Source organism: Bufo gargarizans, chromosome 2 (assembly GCF_014858855.1).
Source record: "Bufo gargarizans isolate SCDJY-AF-19 chromosome 2, ASM1485885v1, whole genome shotgun sequence".
In the NCBI taxonomy this organism is placed as follows: Eukaryota; Metazoa; Chordata; class Amphibia; order Anura; family Bufonidae; genus Bufo; species Bufo gargarizans.
The window spans coordinates 152,030,289-152,051,978 of NC_058081.1; the positions used below are offsets into that span (position 1 = coordinate 152,030,289).

Below are 21,690 nucleotides of genomic sequence, written 5' to 3' on the forward strand. Positions count from 1 at the left end.
GGAGAATGAATGGAGTGGCAGCTCTACAAGCTCTTATTGTTGGACAACCCCTTTAACTGGTGAATTGACATAAAAGAGAGGAATGTTCTTGACCCCGCTGTCATCATATTTGCGTTTGGAAAATAAGAGGTCTATATGCTATTGCTGTAAATAGAATCTCTGTTGTCCGTGTTTGCCCTTGCAGATAACATCCATAAAACTCTAGTAATCAGACTGGTGGGGGGCTTTCTGTGTTTGTCTGCTTTTATCAGGGCAAATATTATTTTAAGCTATATGCACTCTCATACTCATGAAGTAAAATTGGATTTACTACAGTTTCACTACTGCTTTATGGTTTTTTGCCAGGTATATGAAGGAACTCTCACACCTCAGTCAGGAGTCACATTACTTCTATGTTCTAAACCTTAAAGGGCATCTGTCAGCAGATTTGTACCTATGACACTGGCTGACCTGTTACATGTGCACCTGGCAGCTGAAGGCATCTGTGTTGGTCCCATGTTCATATGAGCCCGCATTTCTGAGAAAAATGATGTTTAAAGAGAGTGTTGCCATTACATCTAGAGACTATGCTCTCTCTACAACTTCTGTGTCCTCTCCACTTTGACTTTAGGAGGACAGGACCAGGTGTGATCATGTTTTCATTGTCTGGCCCTGTCAATCAAAGTGCAGAGGGTGCAGCAGCTGCAGGGAGATCTAACAGTGACACCTATGTTGCTCCTAGAGCAGGCATGTCCAAATTGTGGCCCTCCAGCTGTTGCAAAACTACAACTCCCAGCATGCCCTAATAGCTGTAAGCTATCCAGGCATGCTGGGAGTTGTAGTTTTGGAACAGCTGGAGGGCCACAGTTTGGACATGCCTGTCCTAGAGGATCATTTTCTTAACAACGCGGCACATTTGAACTTGAGGCCAACACTGATTCATTAAGCTGCCAAGTGCACATGTAACAGGTCAGCCAATTTCATACAAATCTGCCAACAGACGCCCTTTACTTATTTGATTTGTACCTTGTATGCCAGAATATGATATTATACTTCCCTTAAGTTTATGTACACAGTGGCATAACTAGAGTGTTATGGGCCCCAGTGCAAACTTTGGATTGGGACCCCCCCCTTCCCCCCAATTCATACAAAGAGGCGGCAATCTTTTTTTTTTACACTAAGCCCAATGCATGGCTACACTCACCCAGTCCTAACTAATAAAATCTGGTCCTACCTCATCCAGAACAAGGTCCCTGTGGTGATAGAAAAAAAAAACCACTAATCACATAAGGAAGGGATGGTGACTGCCCCTGTGAAATCACCATCAGGGGGCGCTGTGCTGGTCCTGTAAGTATAGCCAATGCCAATGTATAGCAGGGTAATCTAGGACATTTCCCCTAAGTGCTACCACACAGTACTAATACCCACTTTGTGGCCTCTCACAGTAATTAAGCGCACCTTGTGAAACCTTCACAAAAGTTATGTCCTCCCTATGGCCCCTCACAGAAGTTATACCCACCTTTGTTCCTGTCACAGTAGGTATGCCCACTTTTGAGTCCCCTCACAGTATTTATACAAGATATGTTCCCCCCTCACAGTAGTTATGCCCAGATATGTACCCCCCCACAGCAGTAATGCCCAGATATGTGCCCCCTCACAGTAGTAATGGTCAGATATGTGCCCCCTCACAGTAGTAATGCCCAGATATGTGCCCCCTCACAGTAGTAATCTCCAGATATGTGCCCCCTCACAGTAGTTATGTCCAGATATGTGCCCCCTTACAGTAGCTATGCCAGATATATGCCCCCTCACAGTAGTTATGACCAGATATCTTCCCCCTCGTAGTAGATATGCCCAGATATGTGCCCCCTCACAGTAGCTATGCCCAGATATGTGCCCCCTCACAGTAGCTATGCCCAGATATGTGCCCCCTCACAGTGGTTATGGTCAGTTATGTGCCCCCTCACAGTAGTTACAGTGGCGGAAATAATTATTTGACCCCTCACTGATTTTGTAAGTTTGTCCAATGACAAAGAAATGAAAAGTCTCAGAACAGTATCATTTCAATGGTAGGTTTATTGTAACAGTGGCAGATAGCACATCAAAAGGAAAATCGAATAAATAACTTTAAATAAAAGATAGCAACTGATTTGCATTTCATTGAGTGAAATAAGTATTTGAACCCCTACCAACCATTAAGAGTTCTGGCTCCCACAGAGTGGTTAGACACTTCTACTCAATTAGTCACCCTCATTAAGGACACCTGTCTTAACTAGTCACCTGTATAAAAGACACCTGTCCACAGAATCAATCAATCAAGCAGACTCCAAACTCTCCAACATGGGAAAGACCAAAGAGCTGTCCAAGGATGTCAGAGACAAAATTGTAGACCTGCACAAGGCTGGAATGGGCTACAAAACCATTAGCAAGAAGCTGGGAGAGAAGGTGACAACTGTTGGTGCGATTGTTCGAAAATGGAAGGAGCACAAAATGACCATCAATCGACCTCGCTCTGGGGCTCCACGCAAGATCTCACCTCGTGGGGTGTCAATGGTTCTGAGAAAGGTGAAAAAGCATCCTAGAACTACACGGGAGGAGTTAGTTAATGACCTCAAATTAGCAGGGACCACAGTCACCAAGAAAACCATTGGAAACACATTACACCGCAATGGATTAAAATCCTGCAGGGCTCGCAAGGTCCCCCTGCTCAGGAAGGCACATGTGCAGGCCCGTCTGAAGTTTGCCAATGAACACCTGAATGATTCAGAGAGTGACTGGGAGAAGGTGCTGTGGTCTGATGAGACCAAAATAGAGCTCTTTGGCATTAACTCAACTCGCTGTGTTTGGAGGAAGAAAAATGCTGCCTATGACCCCCAAAACACCGTCCCCACCGTCAAGCATGGGGGTGGAAACATTTTGCTTTGGGGGTGTTTTTCTGCTAAGGGCACAGGACAACTTATTCGCATAAACGGGAAAATGGACGGAGCCATATATCGTGAAATCCTGAGCGACAACCTCCTTCCCTCTGCCAGGAAACTGAAAATGGGTCGTGGATGGGTGTTCCAGCACGACAATGACCCAAAACATACAGCAAAGGCAACAAAGGAGTGGCTCAAGAAGAAGCACATTAAGGTCATGGAGTGGCCTAGTCAGTCTCCGGACCTTAATCCAATCGAAAACCTATGGAGGGAGCTCAAGCTCAGAGTTGCACAGAGACAGCCTCGAAACCTTAGGGATTTAGAGATGATCTGCAAAGAGGAGTGGACCAACATTCCTCCTAAAATGTGCGCAAACTTGGTCATCAATTACAAGAAACGTTTGACCTCTGTGCTTGCAAACAAGGGTTTTTCCACCAAGTATTAAGTCTTTTTTTGTTAGAGGGTTCAAATACTTATTTCACTCAATGAAATGCAAATCAGTTGCTATCTTTTATTTAAAGTTATTTATTCGATTTTCCTTTTGATGTGCTATCTGCCACTGTTACAATAAACCTACCATTGAAATGATACTGTTCTGAGACTTTTCATTTCTTTGTCATTGGACAAACTTACAAAATCAGTGAGGGGTCAAATAATTATTTCCTCCACTGTATGTCAGATTATGTGCCCCCTCACAGTATTTATGCCTTCATATGTGCCCCCTCACAGTAGTTATGCCTTCATATGTGCCATCTCATAGTAGTTATGCCCAATTATGTGCCCCCTCACAGTAGTTATGCCCACATATGTGCCCCCTCACAGTAGTTATGCCCACATATGTGCCCCCTCACAGTAGTTATGCCCACATATTTGCCCCCTCAAAATAGTTTTAGGTGCCCCCTCAGTGAAGATGCCCACTTGTGTGCCCCCTCACTCCAGTTGCCCCCCCCCTTTACCTCCAGTCTGCAGCTTTATGAAAAAAAATATATATATATACTTACCTTCTTCCCTGATGACGCGCTCCCACAATCACATCGCGCTGCTGGCTGTGCTGGCGCCAATTCACTAGGGAAACTAACAGCCCGGCAGTGATAAGAACTGCCGGGGGAGTGCGCGCGCCCCCCCTTGCCTCTGCGACCGGGGGGCATGTTTGAAGAGTGCTCTAACGGGGCTTGGCATTGTCACTGTACTTCATGCCAGGTGCCGTCAGAGCGCTCCCATTACATGGGAGTGCAGCGGAACCCCTCCCCCCGCCAGGCCCACTCGCGGTCGCACCCTCTGTGACCACGATCCTTATGCCCCTGCATGTACACACAAGTTACACAATACAAATTACAGTATTAATTGGTTGTGGAACGATCACTGTAAGTTGAAACCATTGTAACTTGAATCCATAACTCTATGGAAAACTTGTAATTGGTTCCAAAGTCCCAAAATATTGTTGCAAGATAGAGAGAAAAAATAAGCAAATAGCAAAAACACATAAGGCAAGTCCTTACATACTGTATAACAAGAAATATAAAACAGAGCTGGCATTTTGTCCTGGCACAGACAGAGGGCAGTACAGGAAATGTAGTTTACCGAAGAAATGGCCATGTCGATTGGTTGGATCCGATGGTATGTTGAGTCTAATTTCAACTAACGATGGCCCAGTAAACACCATTCTATGCTGAAAATATTGTATCCTGAGGCCATTGTGTAGTACCCTGGAGTAGGGCACTACCACTTCAACACCTAGCTTCTGTCTCTAATGTCTAGCAGAGAATGTCATCTTTGTATTCTTTTCCAGGTCCTCTCATACTGTGCCTTGGTGATGTGTTTATGCAACTGTTGTGACATGTAATGTGCCTGGTTTTCCAGCAGGTGGCCTATGCTCTGGCAGAACCTTAGACAAGAAAGGAACTAACCATTCCATTCCTTTCCCCCCTTTGGGCAGTAGTGGGCCAGTCCCGCTTCCCAACAAGGGAGGGGTTTGCGGAGGAAGATTAGAACAGCAGAGAGAGCAGAGTACTAAGGCCTGCCACCATATTGCATTCTGCTGGAACTAAGTAAAGGAGAATTGCACTAAACCCTTTGAAACCGATTGTATTGTCAAGTTCAAGTTATTCAAGTAAACACGATTGAAACGTTCCCAAGTCTGGACTTCACTTTATTCTTCAACTCAATCTCTGCAACAGAGACTGACCCCCAGGAAGCGACAGCCTGAAGGTAGGAGTACCGTAGGAGCAGTATACCACTTGCATCCTGCACTCCGCAATTGTACATATAGATATATAGATAATTACAAAGTGAACACAGAATCTTAGAAATGTTTGTTATTTTTTGAGAAGGAAAAATGTAAATATTGCATTGACATAAGTATTTAGGCCCTTTAATCATTCAAGGATATTCACAAAGTTGTCACTAAGCCACTTCTGTGTTGTCTTGGCTGTGTGCCCCTAAATTTTTCAGCATGTCATTTTATGCCAATGTCTATTTTGCATGTATTAAGCTGCACATTCCTCACAACAGGCTGGTAAAGGCAGTACATCTTAGCCACCAATAGATGGTGCTAATACATTATATATAAGTAACAGGCCAGTCACAGGAAGTTAGTTGAGGAGTGAGATTGAGGAGAGGAGAGAGTGTACAAACATGTAGCTGCTGATTTATCCCCCTTGGCCCTTGCCAGCCTGGGGAAGCTGGTGAAAGGAAACCAAGGCCTACTTAGTACAGACCCAGAGTACAGAAGTTTTGTGTTACCACAGTCCAGCTAGAGACAGTGTGGGTGGATTCATGTGTGAAAACAACCTTTTTCAAAAAATGAAGCAGAATAATGATGCCTGCTGTTAGGGAGACCGCCCTGTAGGTCGCAGAGAGCAAGTAAGGCTCCATTCACATGTCTGCAAGTGTTTTGCGGTTCGCAAGTTGCGGATCCGCAAAACACAGACACCGGCCATGTGCGTTCAGCGTTGTGCTTACTGGTCCGCATATCGGTAGTTATGTGGACCTTTCCACAGATGGTGTTGCGTAGTGCACACCTGATTTTGTCTGCCACTTGGGTGTGCAAGTCAGGGATGGCTCGTCTGGAAAAGTTGTGGCGGCTGGGAACCACGTACTGTGGGCCAGCCACCGCCATAAGGTTTTTAAAAATCTCTGTCTCCACAAGACGGAATGACAGCATTTCAAAGGCCAGGAATTGTGAAAGGTCAAGGATAGCAGGTGGGTAGGGGGGGGGGTCTTTCCTCTTTTTCTCCAGTGTTTGGGGGATGGACAGCTGAATGCTTCCATGGGACAGTGTGGACATGCTGGGTGACGGTAGTGGAGGTGGTGTTGTTGCTGACACATCCTCTGTTTGCGGGGTGGCAGGTGCCACTGTCACTCCAGGGGGGGAGGAAGAGGCCGAGACCGCAGCAGAAGAGGAAGCAGGAGGAGCCTGAGATTTTTTGTAGTTTTTGAGGTTTGTACTTCACTGCAGCTCATGCTTTGCATTTAGATGCCTGGTCATGCAGGTGGTGCTCAGGTTTAGAACATGTATGCCTTGTTTCAGGCTCTGATTGCTTGTGTCTTGTCATCAGCACATTGTCTGAAGAACTGCCACGCCTGGGAACTCCTTGGAGCTGGCTTTGGTGTACTCAGTCCCTGGGTGCGGTGGGCAGTAGCAGGCAGGGGGCGGCCACTCTGTTTTTGCACCCTGCTCCCTCTTTTGCTGTGCGGCTGGCGCTGTATGGCCACCACCTCTTCCTCCGAACTGAATACGTCACTAGCATGACCTTGATTCCATGTGGGGTCTAGGACCTCATCATTAATGTTGAGCGCGGGGGCGTGGCCTGGCCGGCGATGTAGGAAGACGTGCGCGCTTGAGCTCCCGGGCAGCACCTGCTTAAATCCGACTTAATCCTGTGGCTGCGGTGATTTAAACAGCCGAGCACCATCACAATACCGAGGGAGATCTCCCCACTATCCCTGGCCAGCATGACTCTGGCAGGAAGGATAATGAGGCGGCGAGACCGACCCCAGCGAAGCAACATGGCGTGACCGCTTCGCTTAAGGCAGCGGAGGTAGCGGCGTGCCTGGAACAATATGCTCATGTCCCCCCCTCTAAAGAGACCCCCATACCGGAAGACAGTTTGCCCGGAGTCCTGGCGGCACAAGCGGCAACTTCGGCCGCTCATGATGCAGAGGGAGACTCCTGCTCCCAAGATGGCGGATCCCACGTGGAGGAGCTAAAGGCAAGTGACGGGGAGCCCCCTACCGAATATAATTCACTATGTAGGGCCCAAATCCAGCCCCCATGCTTCCACTGCTGTCTGATCCTACCACCAAGGACATTTATACAGCCGTGCACCAATGTAGTGCAGTCTTGATGACCCTTAATACATCCATTGGGTCCCTCCAAGAGAATGTGTCCCTTATTAGACAGGACATCAGGAAAGTTAATGAGAGAATTGCGGAAGCAGAGGGACACGTATTACACCTGGAAGACCAGGTCCCCCCTATGAAACGTGATCTGGCTAAAGTAATCCATAATATCACCCTTCTAATAAATAAAACAAAGGACTTGGAAAATAGATCACGCCGAAACAACCTTCACATAGTGGGAGTCCCGGAAAAATCCGAAGGATCCAATGCTATTGATTTCTTTGAGGACTGGTTCAGGAAGATATTTGAAAAGGACTCGCTTTCCCCCCTCTTTGCTATAGAGAGGGCGCACAGAGTGCCGTCTCGCCCACCACCATCGGGAGGTCCTCCTAGACCAATGCGAATGAGGATTCTACACTTTCAAGATAAAGATGCAATTCTCCGCAAAGCAAGGGAACACCAGAATCTATTTATAGATGGACAGAGAGTCTCCATATTCCCTGACTTCTCAGCGGAGGTGTAGAAACAGCGAGCACGATTCCTGGATGTTAAAAAGCGACTACGCTCACAAAATATACAATATTCCATGCTATACCCCTCAAAGCTGCGGATAATGTTTAAAGGGAAGACACATTTTTTCGAATCCCTGGAGGAAGCCAGCCACTGGGTTGAACAAATGGAATCCTTGTCTTCTGAAAAATATGAGGACGACTGATGTGTGAAATGCCATGCCTGGAACTATTCCGGAGACCTCATGGAAGACTCTGGGGACGGGCGGATAAGTATAATGTTTAATGCTTGTTAGGAGCCTCTTCTTGCAGTAATTTGGTGCTATCCAATAACACTGACTTTAATGTTCATACCTGTACTATTGTTAATTGTTTTGTTGACAGGCCAAGAGTTAACTAAGTCACTATGCTACTTGCGGCCCTCTGTTATTGCTGCCCGGGTCTCTACTATTGAGATCTGATCCGTAAATGCAGATGTGTTACCGCTTCCTATGTTACGGGTTACAGGAACCTTTCTTCTGCCTCAGGTCCTGTTTGGGGATCATCAAAAGCTTGTTCCTTTATAGGAATTATTATGTTTATGGTTTATTGGGGGTTATGATCACCAGAGAGATAATATGTGTTATTACACTTATGCCATACGGTGGCTGCTTTATATGGGTGCCTGGACCGCCCTTTCTCTTATGCTTTTTACGGAATGATGGCAGATAAAACTCACGTTTTGGCATGGAATGTTAGAGGCCTGGGAGATCCCTCTAAACGTCAGGCGGTTTTTATGGCTGTCCAGAAGTACCAGCCAGCCATAGTGTGTCTCACTGAGACTCACTTGTCTAAACAATCCCATAGGCTGCTTCATAAACAATGGATCTGCACTCTAGGGGGGTTAGTGTCCTGGTTCATAGAGCCATTCCCTTTGAGTGCCACTCTAGCAAAATTGATACTGAAGGCCGATATGTCTGTCTGCACTGTTCTATTTTTGGGGTACAATTTCTTCTAATTGCCATATATATACCACCGCCATACTCCACTGATGTAATAAAAGAAGTAATGACATAGATAGCGCAGGGCCCCCAGGTGCCAGTTCTGATGGTGGGTGACTTTAAAGGGCTTCTGTCACCCCCCAAAAGTCATTTTTTTCTTCTCTTTCGGGTGACGTCATCGGTGCAGGCGCACTGAGGAAGTGCTGAGGAAGTGCAGGCGTGGGATTTGAATTGCAGACAGGGCCAGCCGGAGGAGGAGAGCGCTCGCTGGCCCTGTCAATCAGCAGGAGGAGGGGGCGTTTCTTGAAAGGAGGATGCGGCGGTTACCAGCAAGTAAACGCCCTACTTGCTGGTAGAGAGGTAATTTACATATTATAAAAGTGCCGTTTTTAAAGAAAATAGCCAACAGAAAAGGGTAAGAGCCCTATATATTGAAAATCGCAGTATAAGGATTTTAATTAGCCTAAAAAAAAAAAGACTTTTGGGGGTGACAGAACACCTTTAATAAATATTTAGACCCTTCTCTGGATAAGTTCCCGCGCCCTAATGGTCTAACACATGCTGGGGAAACCACATTGGCAAAGTTACTCAGAGAACTGGACCTGCACGACCTGTGGAGAATTAGATTCACTCAGGAACAGCAGTTCCCCTGCTTCTCTGCGTCCCATAATTCTTTGTCCAGAATAGATTTACTCATTGGATCCCTGGAGGCATTGCCATATACCTCTGTTATTGAATATTTACCGCAGTGCCTCTCGGATCATTCTCCCATACACGTAGAATTGAGATTTAAAATCAACAGGGGGCGTTGTGGTCCAGCACTCTGGAAACTCAACCTTTTTTGGATACATTTGTTAGACGAGGAAGATCCCATGACAGAATATATAAGGGAATTTTTCAATTTTAACATAGGGTCAACACCCATGGAAATAGTTTGGGACACCATGAAAGCATACGTGAGAGGTCTTTATATCCAGAAAATTAATAGACGTAAAATTAAAACTAGGGAACTCACTAAAGCTATACAGCAGGAAGTGACAAGGAATGAACAGGTATATGTAAGCACGCCCTCCTAGCAGACTGCAGCCATATGGAAAGAAGCGCAATCCAAACTTACAGATCATCTGCTACATATAGCGGACAATAAACGGTTCTTCATTAAACAAAAATACTTTGAGGCAGGAGAGAGTACGGGTAGTCTGCTGGCTAGGGTGGTCCGGTCACAGGAGGGTTCATCCAGAGTAGCAGCAATCAGAACCGCAGATGGAGAACTTTCTGTGGAAAGTTCAGTAATCCTGGATACATTACACAACTTTTATAAGGATTTATACTCCTCCAAATTGCTTATGGAAAGAGATGATATTCAAAATTATCTTAGCCAAATATCTATCCCTAAATTATCCCTAGAATCGGCCGCATATCTGGATGAGCCCATTACACTGGAGGAACTTGAAATAGCTTTATGCTCTCTTCCTATGAAAAGGCCCCGGGGTCGGACGGATTACCAGGGGAATTCTTTAAACAATACAGGGACTGTCTCCTTCCACACCTCCTGGAGACCTTTAATGATGTGCTATGAATTGGAAAGCTTCCTGCTTCTATGAGAGAGGCGATAGTGGTGGTTATCCCAAAGCCCAATAAGGACCCAGTTAAACCTGACTCATACAGACCTATTTCTCTCCTACCTAATGATGTGAAATTGCTAGCTAAATTACTGGCCAACCGGCTTAATAAGGCAATTACTCCTTTAATACACAAGGATCAGACTGGATTTATGCCAGATAGAAGCACGGCCAATAATCTCTGTCAACTGTTTTTGAATCTACAGAGACCATTAAATACGGGGGGTACTGTGCAATAATATCCTTAGACGCAGCCAAGGCTTTTGACAGCGTGGAATGGGAATACCTGTGGGAAGTCTTGGAGTCCATGGGATTTGGGCGGGGTTTTATCTACTGGGTCAAATTACTGTATAACTCCCCATTAGCAAGGATTAGAGCGAACGGGCTACTCTCCAAACATTTTCCTTTACATAGAGGCACAAGGCAGGGTTGTCCCTTGTCCCCCCTCCTATTTGCCATAGCAATCAAGCCCCTGGCCTGCCTTCTACAAAATTCTCCACATTGGAAGGGATTTCCAATAGGCCCCGGGAAGAAAGAGTCTCGTTATACGCAGATGATCTATTATTATATGTGGGAGATCTGCAGAAGTCCATTAATCCAATAATGAAGGAGATTGTTCATTTGGGGACATTTTCTGGGCTTAAAATAAACTGGGACAAGTCCACAATTCTCCCCTTAGCTCCCACCCCAACAGAATAAGATCTCGCCCGTATACCCCTGCAACTGACCACCCACTTCAAATATTTAGGCGTAATGATATCACCAGTACCAGCCGAATACATAAAACTGAATTTAGAGCCACAAATCGCTAAATTTGTAGTCAAAACTAATGTTTGGTGTAAGCTGCCCCTTACGGTAATTGGCCGCTGTAATCTAATTAAAATGATATTCATGCCACAATTATTATATATATTACATAACTCCCCGGCATGGGTCCCACAAAGAATATTCTACAAAATTCAGGGGATTTTTAGATCACTGATTTGGAAAAAAAAAAAAAGAGAATCCGCATAGAGACACTCCAAAAATTTAAGGAAGAAGGCGGTTTGTCCCTCCCGAACCTGTGGTCCTACTTTATGGCTGCACAATTGCAACATGTTAGGGGTTGGATTAGAAAACGTGAATTAGACTCCTCGGCTGAGATAGTTGCTCATAGTATGTAGCAGAAAGCACCAATTGCTTCGATTGAAGTGAGCAGGGCAGCACCCTCTAGGCAGGAAACTTCCCACAATTTCCCTTATAACCAAAGTTTGGTCAAAATTCAAGGAACTGGCAAACTTAACAAGTGTTAGCAAGAATACGCCATTATGGCGGAATCCCCAATTGCCAGAGTTATTCAGACTAGAAGGCTTTTCCCCATGGGAGGAGAGGGGCATATTATTTCTGGGACAAATTCAATCCCAAGGACTGTTCAAATCTTTTACTCAGCTTCAGGAAGAATTTGGCCTACCCAAGACGGCATTTTTTCAATTTCTACAATTGAGACATGCTTGTCATACACAATTTCCGAAGGGTATGGTGGTTGCCACCCCACCTCCTGTGGTAAAACAGCTACTGGAGGGCAGGTCCACAAAAGGTCTGTTATCACGGCTATATAAATTTATACTTGACGCCAATGCCTCCTCAACTCCCTTGGTGGCAAAAGGAAAATGGGAAGAGGATGTAGGAACAATATCTCAAGAACAATGGACTGACGTTCTGGCTTTAACAACTAGTCTTACATTGAATGAATCCCAGAGGCTGTCCCAGCTATATCTAATACACAGAGTGTATAGAACCCCAAAATTTCTATTCAAAATAGGCGCTCGACCGGACTCCTCATGCCCTCGCTGTGGAGAAATAGAAGCAACATTGCTTCATATGGTTTGGAACTGCCAAAAATTGAAGAGATTTTGGGAAGATATGCGTGAAATCATAACCATTACGATCCAGATACAATTGCCTAATGATCCAAGGGTCTGTGTATTGGGTATTCTAGAATCTTCAGAAATAGACGATAAACTGTCATTGTGCATTCATAGAATGCTGTTCCAGGCGAGGGTTTTCCTTGCTAAATACTGGATAAGAAGTAATCCGCCCAACAAACAGGAATATATAAATAGGCTGAATACAGTTTTACGCCTTGAAAGGGGAGTCTATGTCAAGAGAAAATGTTCCAACAAATTCCTGTCAATATGGAGGGGCTGGGTGGAGAACGGGAGTTTGGTTTCTGCGGCTCTATCAAGAGATTGCATACAAGGGCAGTTTTCCCTATTGGGTCAGATATCTTAGCACATGCTGTTGAATGGGGGGACATCGTTAGATCACTTTAATCTCAGCTCTCATTGAAATGGCCTTCCTGAGATGTAATTAATAGAGAAATAAAGCTACTGCAACTGTCTCTCTGTTGGATCAAGTAAAGGGGGGGGGGGGGGGGTTGGTTAAATGTTAAATGTTATACAATAATCTAACATTAATTCTGCAATGTTCTGTATCCTTATAATAACATGTATCTGTCTTTCTATTCTGTACTATGATGCTTTCATGTTATTATGGCGACAGCCTCATTATGCTGGAAAGACTCTAATGTATGGACTGACAAGATATTTGTTGATGTATACAAAATTTTTATTTTGTTAATACCTTTATTGAAAATCAATAAAAACGATTTTGATTATTAAACAAAAATTAGTGTTGAGCACAAATATGCAAATAGCGAATTGTAATCGCAAATATGGGCACTTCGATAATTCGCAAATATTTAGAATATAGCGCTATATATTCTTAACCGCCTCCGGACCGCCTAACGCAGATCTGCGGTCCGGAGGCGGCAGCTGTGCGCTCAACGACGCATCGGCGCGTCATCTCGCGATAGTCGAGATTTCCTGTGAACGTGCGCACACAGGCACGCGCGTTCACAAGAACGGAAGGTAAGCGAGTGGATCTCCAGCCTGCCAGCGGCGATCGTTCGCTGGCAGGCTGGAGATGTGATTTTTTTTAACCCCTAACAGGTATATTAGACGCTGTTTTGATAACAGCGTCTAATATACCTGCTACCTGCTCCTCTGGTGGTCCCTTTTGTTTGGATCGACCACCAGAGGACACAGGTAGCTCTGTAAAGTAGCACCAAACACCACTACACTACACCCCCCCCCCTGTCACTTATTAACCCCTTATGAACCCCTGATCACTTCATATAGACTCCCTGATCACCCCCCCCCCCCCGTCATTGATCACCCCCCTGTCATTGATCACCCCCCTGTAAGGCTCCATTCAGACGTCCGTATGATTTTTACGGATCCATGTATACATGGATCGGATCTGCAAAACACATACGGACGTCTGAATGGAGCCTTACAGGGGGGTGATCAATGACAAGGGGGTGATCACCCATATAGACTTCCTGATCACCCCCCTGTCATTGATCACCCCCCTGTCATTGATCACCCCCTTGTAAGGCTCCATTCAGACGTCCGTATGCGTTTTGCGGATCCGATCCATGTATCCGTGGATCTGTAAAAATCATACAGACGTCTGAATGGAGCCTTACAGGGGGGTGATCAATGACAGGGGGGTGATCAATGGCAGGGGGGTGATCACCCCATATAGACTCCTTGATCACCCCCCTGTCATTGATCACCCCCTGTAAGGCTCCATTCAGACATTTTTTTTGGCCCAAGTTAGCGGAAATTGTTTTTTTTTGTTTTTGTTTTTTCTTACTAAGTCTCATATTCTACTAACTTGTGTCAAAAAATAAAATCTCACATGAACTCACCATACCCCTCACGGAATCCAAATGCATAACATTTTTTAGACATATTCCAGACTTCTTCTCACGCTTTCGGGCCCCTAAAATGCCAGGGCAGTATAAATACCCCACATGTGACCCCATTTTGGAAAGAAGACACCCCAAGGTATTCCGTGAGGGGCATGGCGAGTTCCTATAATTTTTTATTTTTTGTCACAAGTTAGCGGAAAATGATTTATTTTTTTCTTTTTTTTCTTACGAAGTCTCATATTCCACTAACTTGTGACAAAAAATAAAAAATTCTAGGAACTCGCCATGCCCCTCACGGAATACCTTGGGGTGTCTTCTTTCCACAATGGGGTCACTTGTGGGGTAGTTATACTGCCCTGGCAATTTAGGGGCCCTAATGTGTGGTAAGTAGTTTGAAATCTAAATCTGTAAAAAATGGCTGGTGAAATCCTAAAGGTGCTCTTTGGAATGTGTGCCCCTTTGCCCACCTAGGCTGCAAAAAAGTGTCACACATCTGGTATCGCCGTACTCAGGAGAAGTTGGGGAATGTGTTTTGGGGTGTCATTTTACATATACCCATGCTGGGTGAGAGAAATATCTTGGCAAAAGACAACATTTCCCATTTTTTTATACAAAGTTGGCATTTGACCAAGATATTTATCTCACCCAGCATGGGTATATGTAAAATGACACCCCAAAACACATTCCCCAACTTCTCCTGAGTACGGCGATACCAGATGTGTGACACTTTTTTGCAGCCTAGGTGGGCAAAGGGGCACAAATTCCAAAGAGCACCTTTCGGATTTCACCGGTCATTTTTTACAGATTTTGATTGCAAACTACTTCTCACGCATATGGGCCCCTAAAATGCCAGGGCAGTATAACTACCCCACAAGTGACCCCATTTTGGAAAGAAGACACCTCAGGGTATTCCGTGAGGGGCATGGCAAGTTCCTAGAATTTTTTATTTTTTGTCACAAGTTAGTGGAATATGAGACTTTGTAAGAAAAAAATAAAATAAAAAATAAATCATCATTTTCCGCTAACTTGTGACAAAAAATAAAAAGTTCTATGAACTCACTATGCCCATCAGTGAATACCTTAGGGTGTCTACTTTCCGAAATGGGGTCATTTGTGGGGTGTTTGTACTGTCTGGGCATTGTAGAACCTCAGGAAACATGACAGGTGCTCAGAAAGTCAGAGCTGTTTCAAAAAGCAGAAATTCCCATTTTTGTACCATAGTTTGTAAACGCTATAACTTTTACCCAAACCATTTTTTTTTACCCAAACATTTTTTTTTATCAAAGACATGTAGAACAATAAATTTAGCAAAAAATTTATATATGGATGTCGTTTTTTTTTTTTGCAAAATTTTACAACTTAAAGTGAAAAATGTCATTTTTTTGCAAAAAAATCTTTAAATTTCGATTAATAACAAAAAAAGTTAAAATGTCAGCAGCAATGAAATACCACCAAATGAAAGCTCTATTAGTGAGAAGAAAAGGAGGTAAAATTCATTTGGGTGGTAAGTTGCATGACCGAGCAATAAACGGTGAAAGTAGTGGAGTGCAGAAGTGTAAAAAGTGGTCATTTAGGGGGTTTTAGCTAGCGGGGTTGAAGTGGATAAAATTGAATATATATATTTTTTGAACACAGTAATAATAAATAATAATAATAAAATGTATTTATCTAGCGCCACCATTTTCTGCAGCGCTTTACAAATTCATAGTGGTTATGTACGAAACAAAACTAACCGGCTAATATACAACTGAAACACTAGGAGTCAGGGCCCTGCTCGCAAGAGCTTACAATCTATGAGGAATTAGGGGTGACACATAAGGTAGTTGATTGTGATAAGTAGGATTTGAGCCATTATTGAACTGACAGGAGTGGTGCGGTTTAGTTTAGTCTGGGAAAAGTCATTTTAGGTAGCTTGATAAGCCTGCCTGAAAAGATGTGTTTTTAAGGCACGTTTGAAGGTGGAGAAGTTGTGGATTGACCTAGTATTCCGGGGCAGAGTATTCCAGAGAGTAGGTGCAGCTCGAGAAAAGTCTTGAAGACGGGAGTGAGAGGTACGAATTATGGAGGTTATTGATCAGTAAACAGTACACATCAGGTGATCATCCCTCCCTTCTTCTAGCTTGTGGGCCAATGAAAAGTCTTTGTCACAGCTTAGCAACATCCCTAGCAACCAATAGAAAAGTTGCATACCCCTTACTATTGCCGAAAATTCGCAAGCGCAAATATATTGGAGCACACTATCTGCATATAAAGATATTCTAATGTTCTGCCGTGCCAACCATTTTCACCAGTCTCAGGAAACTTATACCAGCTTGAAAAATGTAGCATCAGTGACCCACGCCTTTATTTCGTGAATATTACATTGCTGATTTTCGCAATCAAGAATATAATCTTGAATTCTCGAATATATGGTGAATATTCTACAAAATATTTGCGAAATATTGCAAATTTGAATATTGCCCCTACCACTCATCACTACTCATCATCCTCCACATCATCTTCCACCCAACCTTTACCCCTGCCCTGTTTGCCGGTCTGCGCACGGCAGAAAGCCTCAGCAGTTGGTACCTATGTTTCATCATCATCATCAGAGACGTGCTGCGTTGGTCCTCCCATGTCCACATCCTGAAACATAACTGGTTGGGCATCAGTGCACTCAATCTCTTCCACTTCTGGAGCAGAGCTAGGTGGATGGCCCACAGAAACCCTGCCAGCAGAGTCATCAAAAAGCATAAGAGACTGCTGCATGACGGGGTTCAGACTGCTTGGCTGATTTGCAAGGGGGTGAAGTGAAAGACTGATGCCCATGGTCTGCAGGTGCCAACTTCAGCAGGGGACCAGGTGAGAAACAACGTGAAGAAACTAGAGGCACTGTGAGCCATCCAATCTACTACCGCCTCTACTTGTTCTGGCCTCACCATTCGTACACCGGTATTCAGGCCTACAAATTGACGCTGAACGTGTCCTGTCACCTATGTGCACCTGAGGAAGGTGTTTCATTTGGGCGTGTAACTGGCACAGATCGACCATGTCCTCTCCCTGCAACAGGAGCTCCACCAGCAGCACCACGACCAGGGCCACGTCCCTTATTTGATGCTCTCCTCATTCTTTGAGGTCACCCACCGCACTAACAGACAGATTAACTATATTAATTTCCCTGTCACGTATGCAGCGCAGGTGTACCTCACACCAAAAATAGGTGTATGTCACCGGCCGAACTAACAGTCAGATTAACTATATTCATTTCCCTGTCACGTATAAAATGCACGTGTATCTCACACCAAAAATAGGTACCGTATTTTTCGCTTTATAAGACGCACCTCATGATAAGACGCACCTAGATTTTAGAGGTGGAAAATAAGAAAAAATATTTTTAAAATAACAATAATAGTTTACACTGTTATGGGGGATCTAAGGATGACACACCGTTATGAGGATATTTGGGAGATCTTTTACAATACACCCATGTACTGCAGTACATTGGTCTATTCTTAAAGATGAGGGGGGTTATAGTCACATTTAATATTAGCACTGTCCAGAGACTATAATGTAATTGGTCTGTGTTTATATAAAAAATGACTATAACCCTCCTCACTCACAGATTGAACATAACTCTGTTCAAGGGATTTATAGTAGAATGTGGTCATTTGAAATAGGATTCACAGGAGCACCACTTTTCTAAAGCATAACCTTTAATAATATAATGTTAAAAGTCAGTAATCCTTATAATCATAGAAAATAATCATAATCGAAAAGAAAAGCAAAGCCTAATGTCAAGTGGCTATTCCAATGCCTAATGCTGCTACATTTGCCTGACATCCTAGCCACCGCTGCTTATCGGGGTGCCATCCACGCTCCCACTGAGAAACCACCTTTGAGATTGAAGGCTCCCCCTCATCCATAAGAATGCATCTGTTTACTGCAGTACATGGGTGTATTCTTAAGGATGAGGGGGGTTATAGTCACATTTAATATCAATACTGTCCAGAGACTGTAATGTAATTGACATGTTTTTATATTAAATGTGACTTTTACCCCCCTCATCCTTGAAAATCACCAATGTACTGCAGTACATGGGTGCATTCTTATGGATGAGGGGGGGTTATAGTCCTATTTAACACACAGTTGTGGGTGTGTTTTTTGCTGGAATCCTCCAATCTTAGGGGGGAGAAGTGTTCAGGATGCGGGGCTTGCCTGAAAGTTGTCATTCCCGATGCTGAGGGTCAGTGTCTGGCAGCCAATGTCTGAGGGTCACTGGAGAGGTGGTGGCTGCGGCTGTGTGACAGGATCCGGGGCTGCGGGCACTGACGAGGCCGAGCAGAAGGTGAGCAATGGGAGGGGAGAAGTCCGGGAGAGTTAGAAAAGCGCTGGAGCACAGCGGGCTATTGTGTGTGCGGGATGTAGCAGGCTCAAGTCTGCTCATGGCTGGAGGGACTGGGGGGCGGGGGTAAGCTTATTGGTGGAGGCGGCAGTTTCCTCCGGTGCACACCACCAATCAGCAGTACATGCAGGCGGCAGTGCAGCGGAGAAGGAGAACTCCTCTCCTCCCCCTTTCTCTTCTATGGAGCGGACCCAGGCAGCAGCTGCGTACTATGGCTGGCGCATTCAGCTTCAATGAATGCTTAACTGCCGCCTCCCGCCCCACACTTAAATCTCAGGAGCAGGCTAATTAAAAGCTCCTGCAATCCTGTAGTACTGCCGGCCTGCTTTATTTTCGGCAGATTCACTTTATAAGACGCAGACACTTTTCCCCCCACTTTGGGGTGGAAAGAAAGTGCGTCTTATAAAGCGAAAAATACGGTATATGTCTCCCACCGAACTAACAGACGGATTAACTATATTAATTTCCCTGTCACATATGCAGTGCAGGTGTACCTCACACCAAAAATGGGTATATGTCACTTACCGAACTAATAGACGGTTTAATTATATATATATTTTTTTATTAATTATACATACATATTCATGTCACACCCATTATTACTTTTCTTCTTTTAAACCCCATCCATAATGACCTCCCTCCCACCCTCCCCTTAGCGATACGTCTCTCTAAATGAGGAGTTAAGGCGTGAAGACTAATATTTCCAAGCGCCCCCATATCTTAGTCCATTTTTCCTCTTTATTTCTTTGTTTATAAAGGACATTCTCGTATCTCTTGATCTTATTGACCAAATTTTGCTATGTAGTTACATTTGGTATATTCGGTGAAAACCAGATCCGTGTAATCAAAAGTCTTGCCAAAAATATTACTTTTAACAGAAGAATCTTTTTATCTTAATGGCAATTTACCTTAGAAAGATCACCCAAAATCCAGCATTAGACCATAAAGGGGATTGTTACTTTTAGAGATGAGCGAATCGAAGTTGACGAAGTGGAATTCGATCAGAATTTCAGGAAAAATTCACTTTGCACCGAATCCAAATTACCTCGCGATTTGTGGTAAAGAATCACATTTTTACCTAAAATGGCTGCTGCATGTGTGAGGACATGGAGAAAGGAGCTCTGGAAAGGCGGGATCACCCACAATGCCATGCATGCAGCCAATCAGCAGCCAGCCAGCCCTGTGATGTCACAGCCCTATAAATAGTGTCAGCCATCTTAGATTCTGCCATTTACCAGTGTACTTAGTGCAGGGAGAGACGTCAGCAGGCGCTAGGGACAGTGTTAGAAAAAACTTCATTGTGCTAAAATAACGATTTACAAGTGTAGGGCAAGATTATTTAAGGTGTAGGGAAAGGATAGGGAGGAATCATTCCACAGCATTGATGTTGAACAGGGTTCAGTAGGGGAGGTTACAGCCTGGGTAATAGAAACAATCCTAGTACACCTTGCTGCACTGACTGGGGATCCAAATTGCCATTATACAGCTCTGTAATTCTAGCAAACCATTCTTATTGGGGTGCAAGTGCTGTTTGAAACAGCCATTAACAGGGTTTATTACAAGGAAATATTTCTAAGTCTTATTTGCCCTTGTGCGGTGCAGTTATATGTTCTAAAGCATTTTTTGGCTTGTATTAGTAGGAAAAAAAGGCTTATTAGCTGTTGTGTTGTGCTAAAAGGGGCAAAAGTAAAATATATTTGCAGTTTAGCGGTGTAGTTATCAGTTCTAAAGTCTTGTGTGGCGTGTATTAGCAGAAAATGAAAAAATATATTTGCCGGTCAGCGGTGCAGTTATATGTTTTAAAGCCTTTTGTGGCATGTATTAGTGGTAAAAGAAAAAATATATTTGCCGGTCAGCGGTGTAGCTATATGTTTTAAAGCCTTTTGTGGCATGTATTAGCAGAAAAAGAAAATATATATTTGCCAGTCAGCGGTGCAGTTATATGTTCTAAAGCCCTTTTTGGCTTGTATCAGTGGCAAAAAAAAAAAAAGGGCTTATTAGCCGCTGGGTGCTGAAGTGAGAAAATTACAGAGTTTTTTTTGGGGTGTTTTGATTTCCTTTTTATTTATTTATTTGATCTAACAGTATGTTAGACAGAGAAGTGCCAGGACCTGCACAGGGGAGTGGCAGAGGCCTAAATGTTTCTGGCGCAGGCAGAAGTCGCAGCAGTGTAGGGGGGCATGGCAGCAGGGGTCACTTCCAGAGGCCTGAGCTCCCAGTGTCAGCTAGTGGTCATGTCTTGACCAGCAACCCAGCGGTTCTTAAAGGGGTTGTCCGGGATTGGGGACATGGGTGCACATGTACAATGGTCCCCTAAATATTACATTCATGCCTGTCCTTCCCTTACCAGACATTTCTAAAGGCCCTTTTTCACTTCACAAGTTTTAAGCTGGAAGTGCAGTTTCTATCACTTTCAGTGACGTACCGGGTCCCTTTCTGCATAGCGAAGCCTCTCCTTCCGCTTCACAAGGAGCCCGGTGACGTCACAGCCAGCCTCTAATTATTCCAAGCGCATGGAGGGGCAATAACTATGCGGCAACAGACACGCTAAGCCACGCCCCCTGACCACGCTAAGCCACGCCCCTTTCCGAGCAGGACGCATTCTTAGCAAGGAAGGAGGCGTTTAGGGGCGTGACTAAGGCGGAGGAACAGTTGCTGCAGGAGGCGGCATATGAATTAGGGGTGGTGGCTGCACAGAGGAGCAGGCACACACTCGAAACAACTCGATGCTGCGCTGGGACCCAGAAAGCATTGAGGTAGGAAGTTACCGCACACATAAACAGAAAGGTAAACAATCAGTGGGGGACTGTAGGAGCCCTGCTGAAGTGTAAAAATACCTAAAAACATCTAGGGGGACCTTCAAACCGCTATTAATAGTGATTTAACTGGTTTTAAAAAAAAATCTTGATCCTGGACAACCCCTTTAAATGGTTGACTCGGTCATCCACTTCGTCCCAAGTGACATCAGACACCCCCAGCCAAGAGTCAGTGGGTTCGTCAGACACAACCCTTAGCCAACATGCGCAGGAGACTGGCCAGCCAACATGTGCAGGAGACATCCGCCGCTTCCTTTGCTAGGCGGGTAAGTAGTGATGAGGAGAGTGGTGTGGGAGCTGGTTTTGCAAGCAGTGAGGCTCCTGACCCAGAGATGGTTGAGAAGGACATCAGTGACGTGCAGACAGTAATTGATGATGATGATGTAG

General features: G+C 44.5%; 1 protein-coding gene across 1 annotated transcript in view; it reads right to left on the reverse strand.

The window, feature by feature from the left end:
- Window positions 1-21,690, reverse strand: part of LOC122925724 (transient receptor potential cation channel subfamily M member 7-like) — a 204,020-nt gene that overhangs the window by 157,137 nt on the left and 25,193 nt on the right.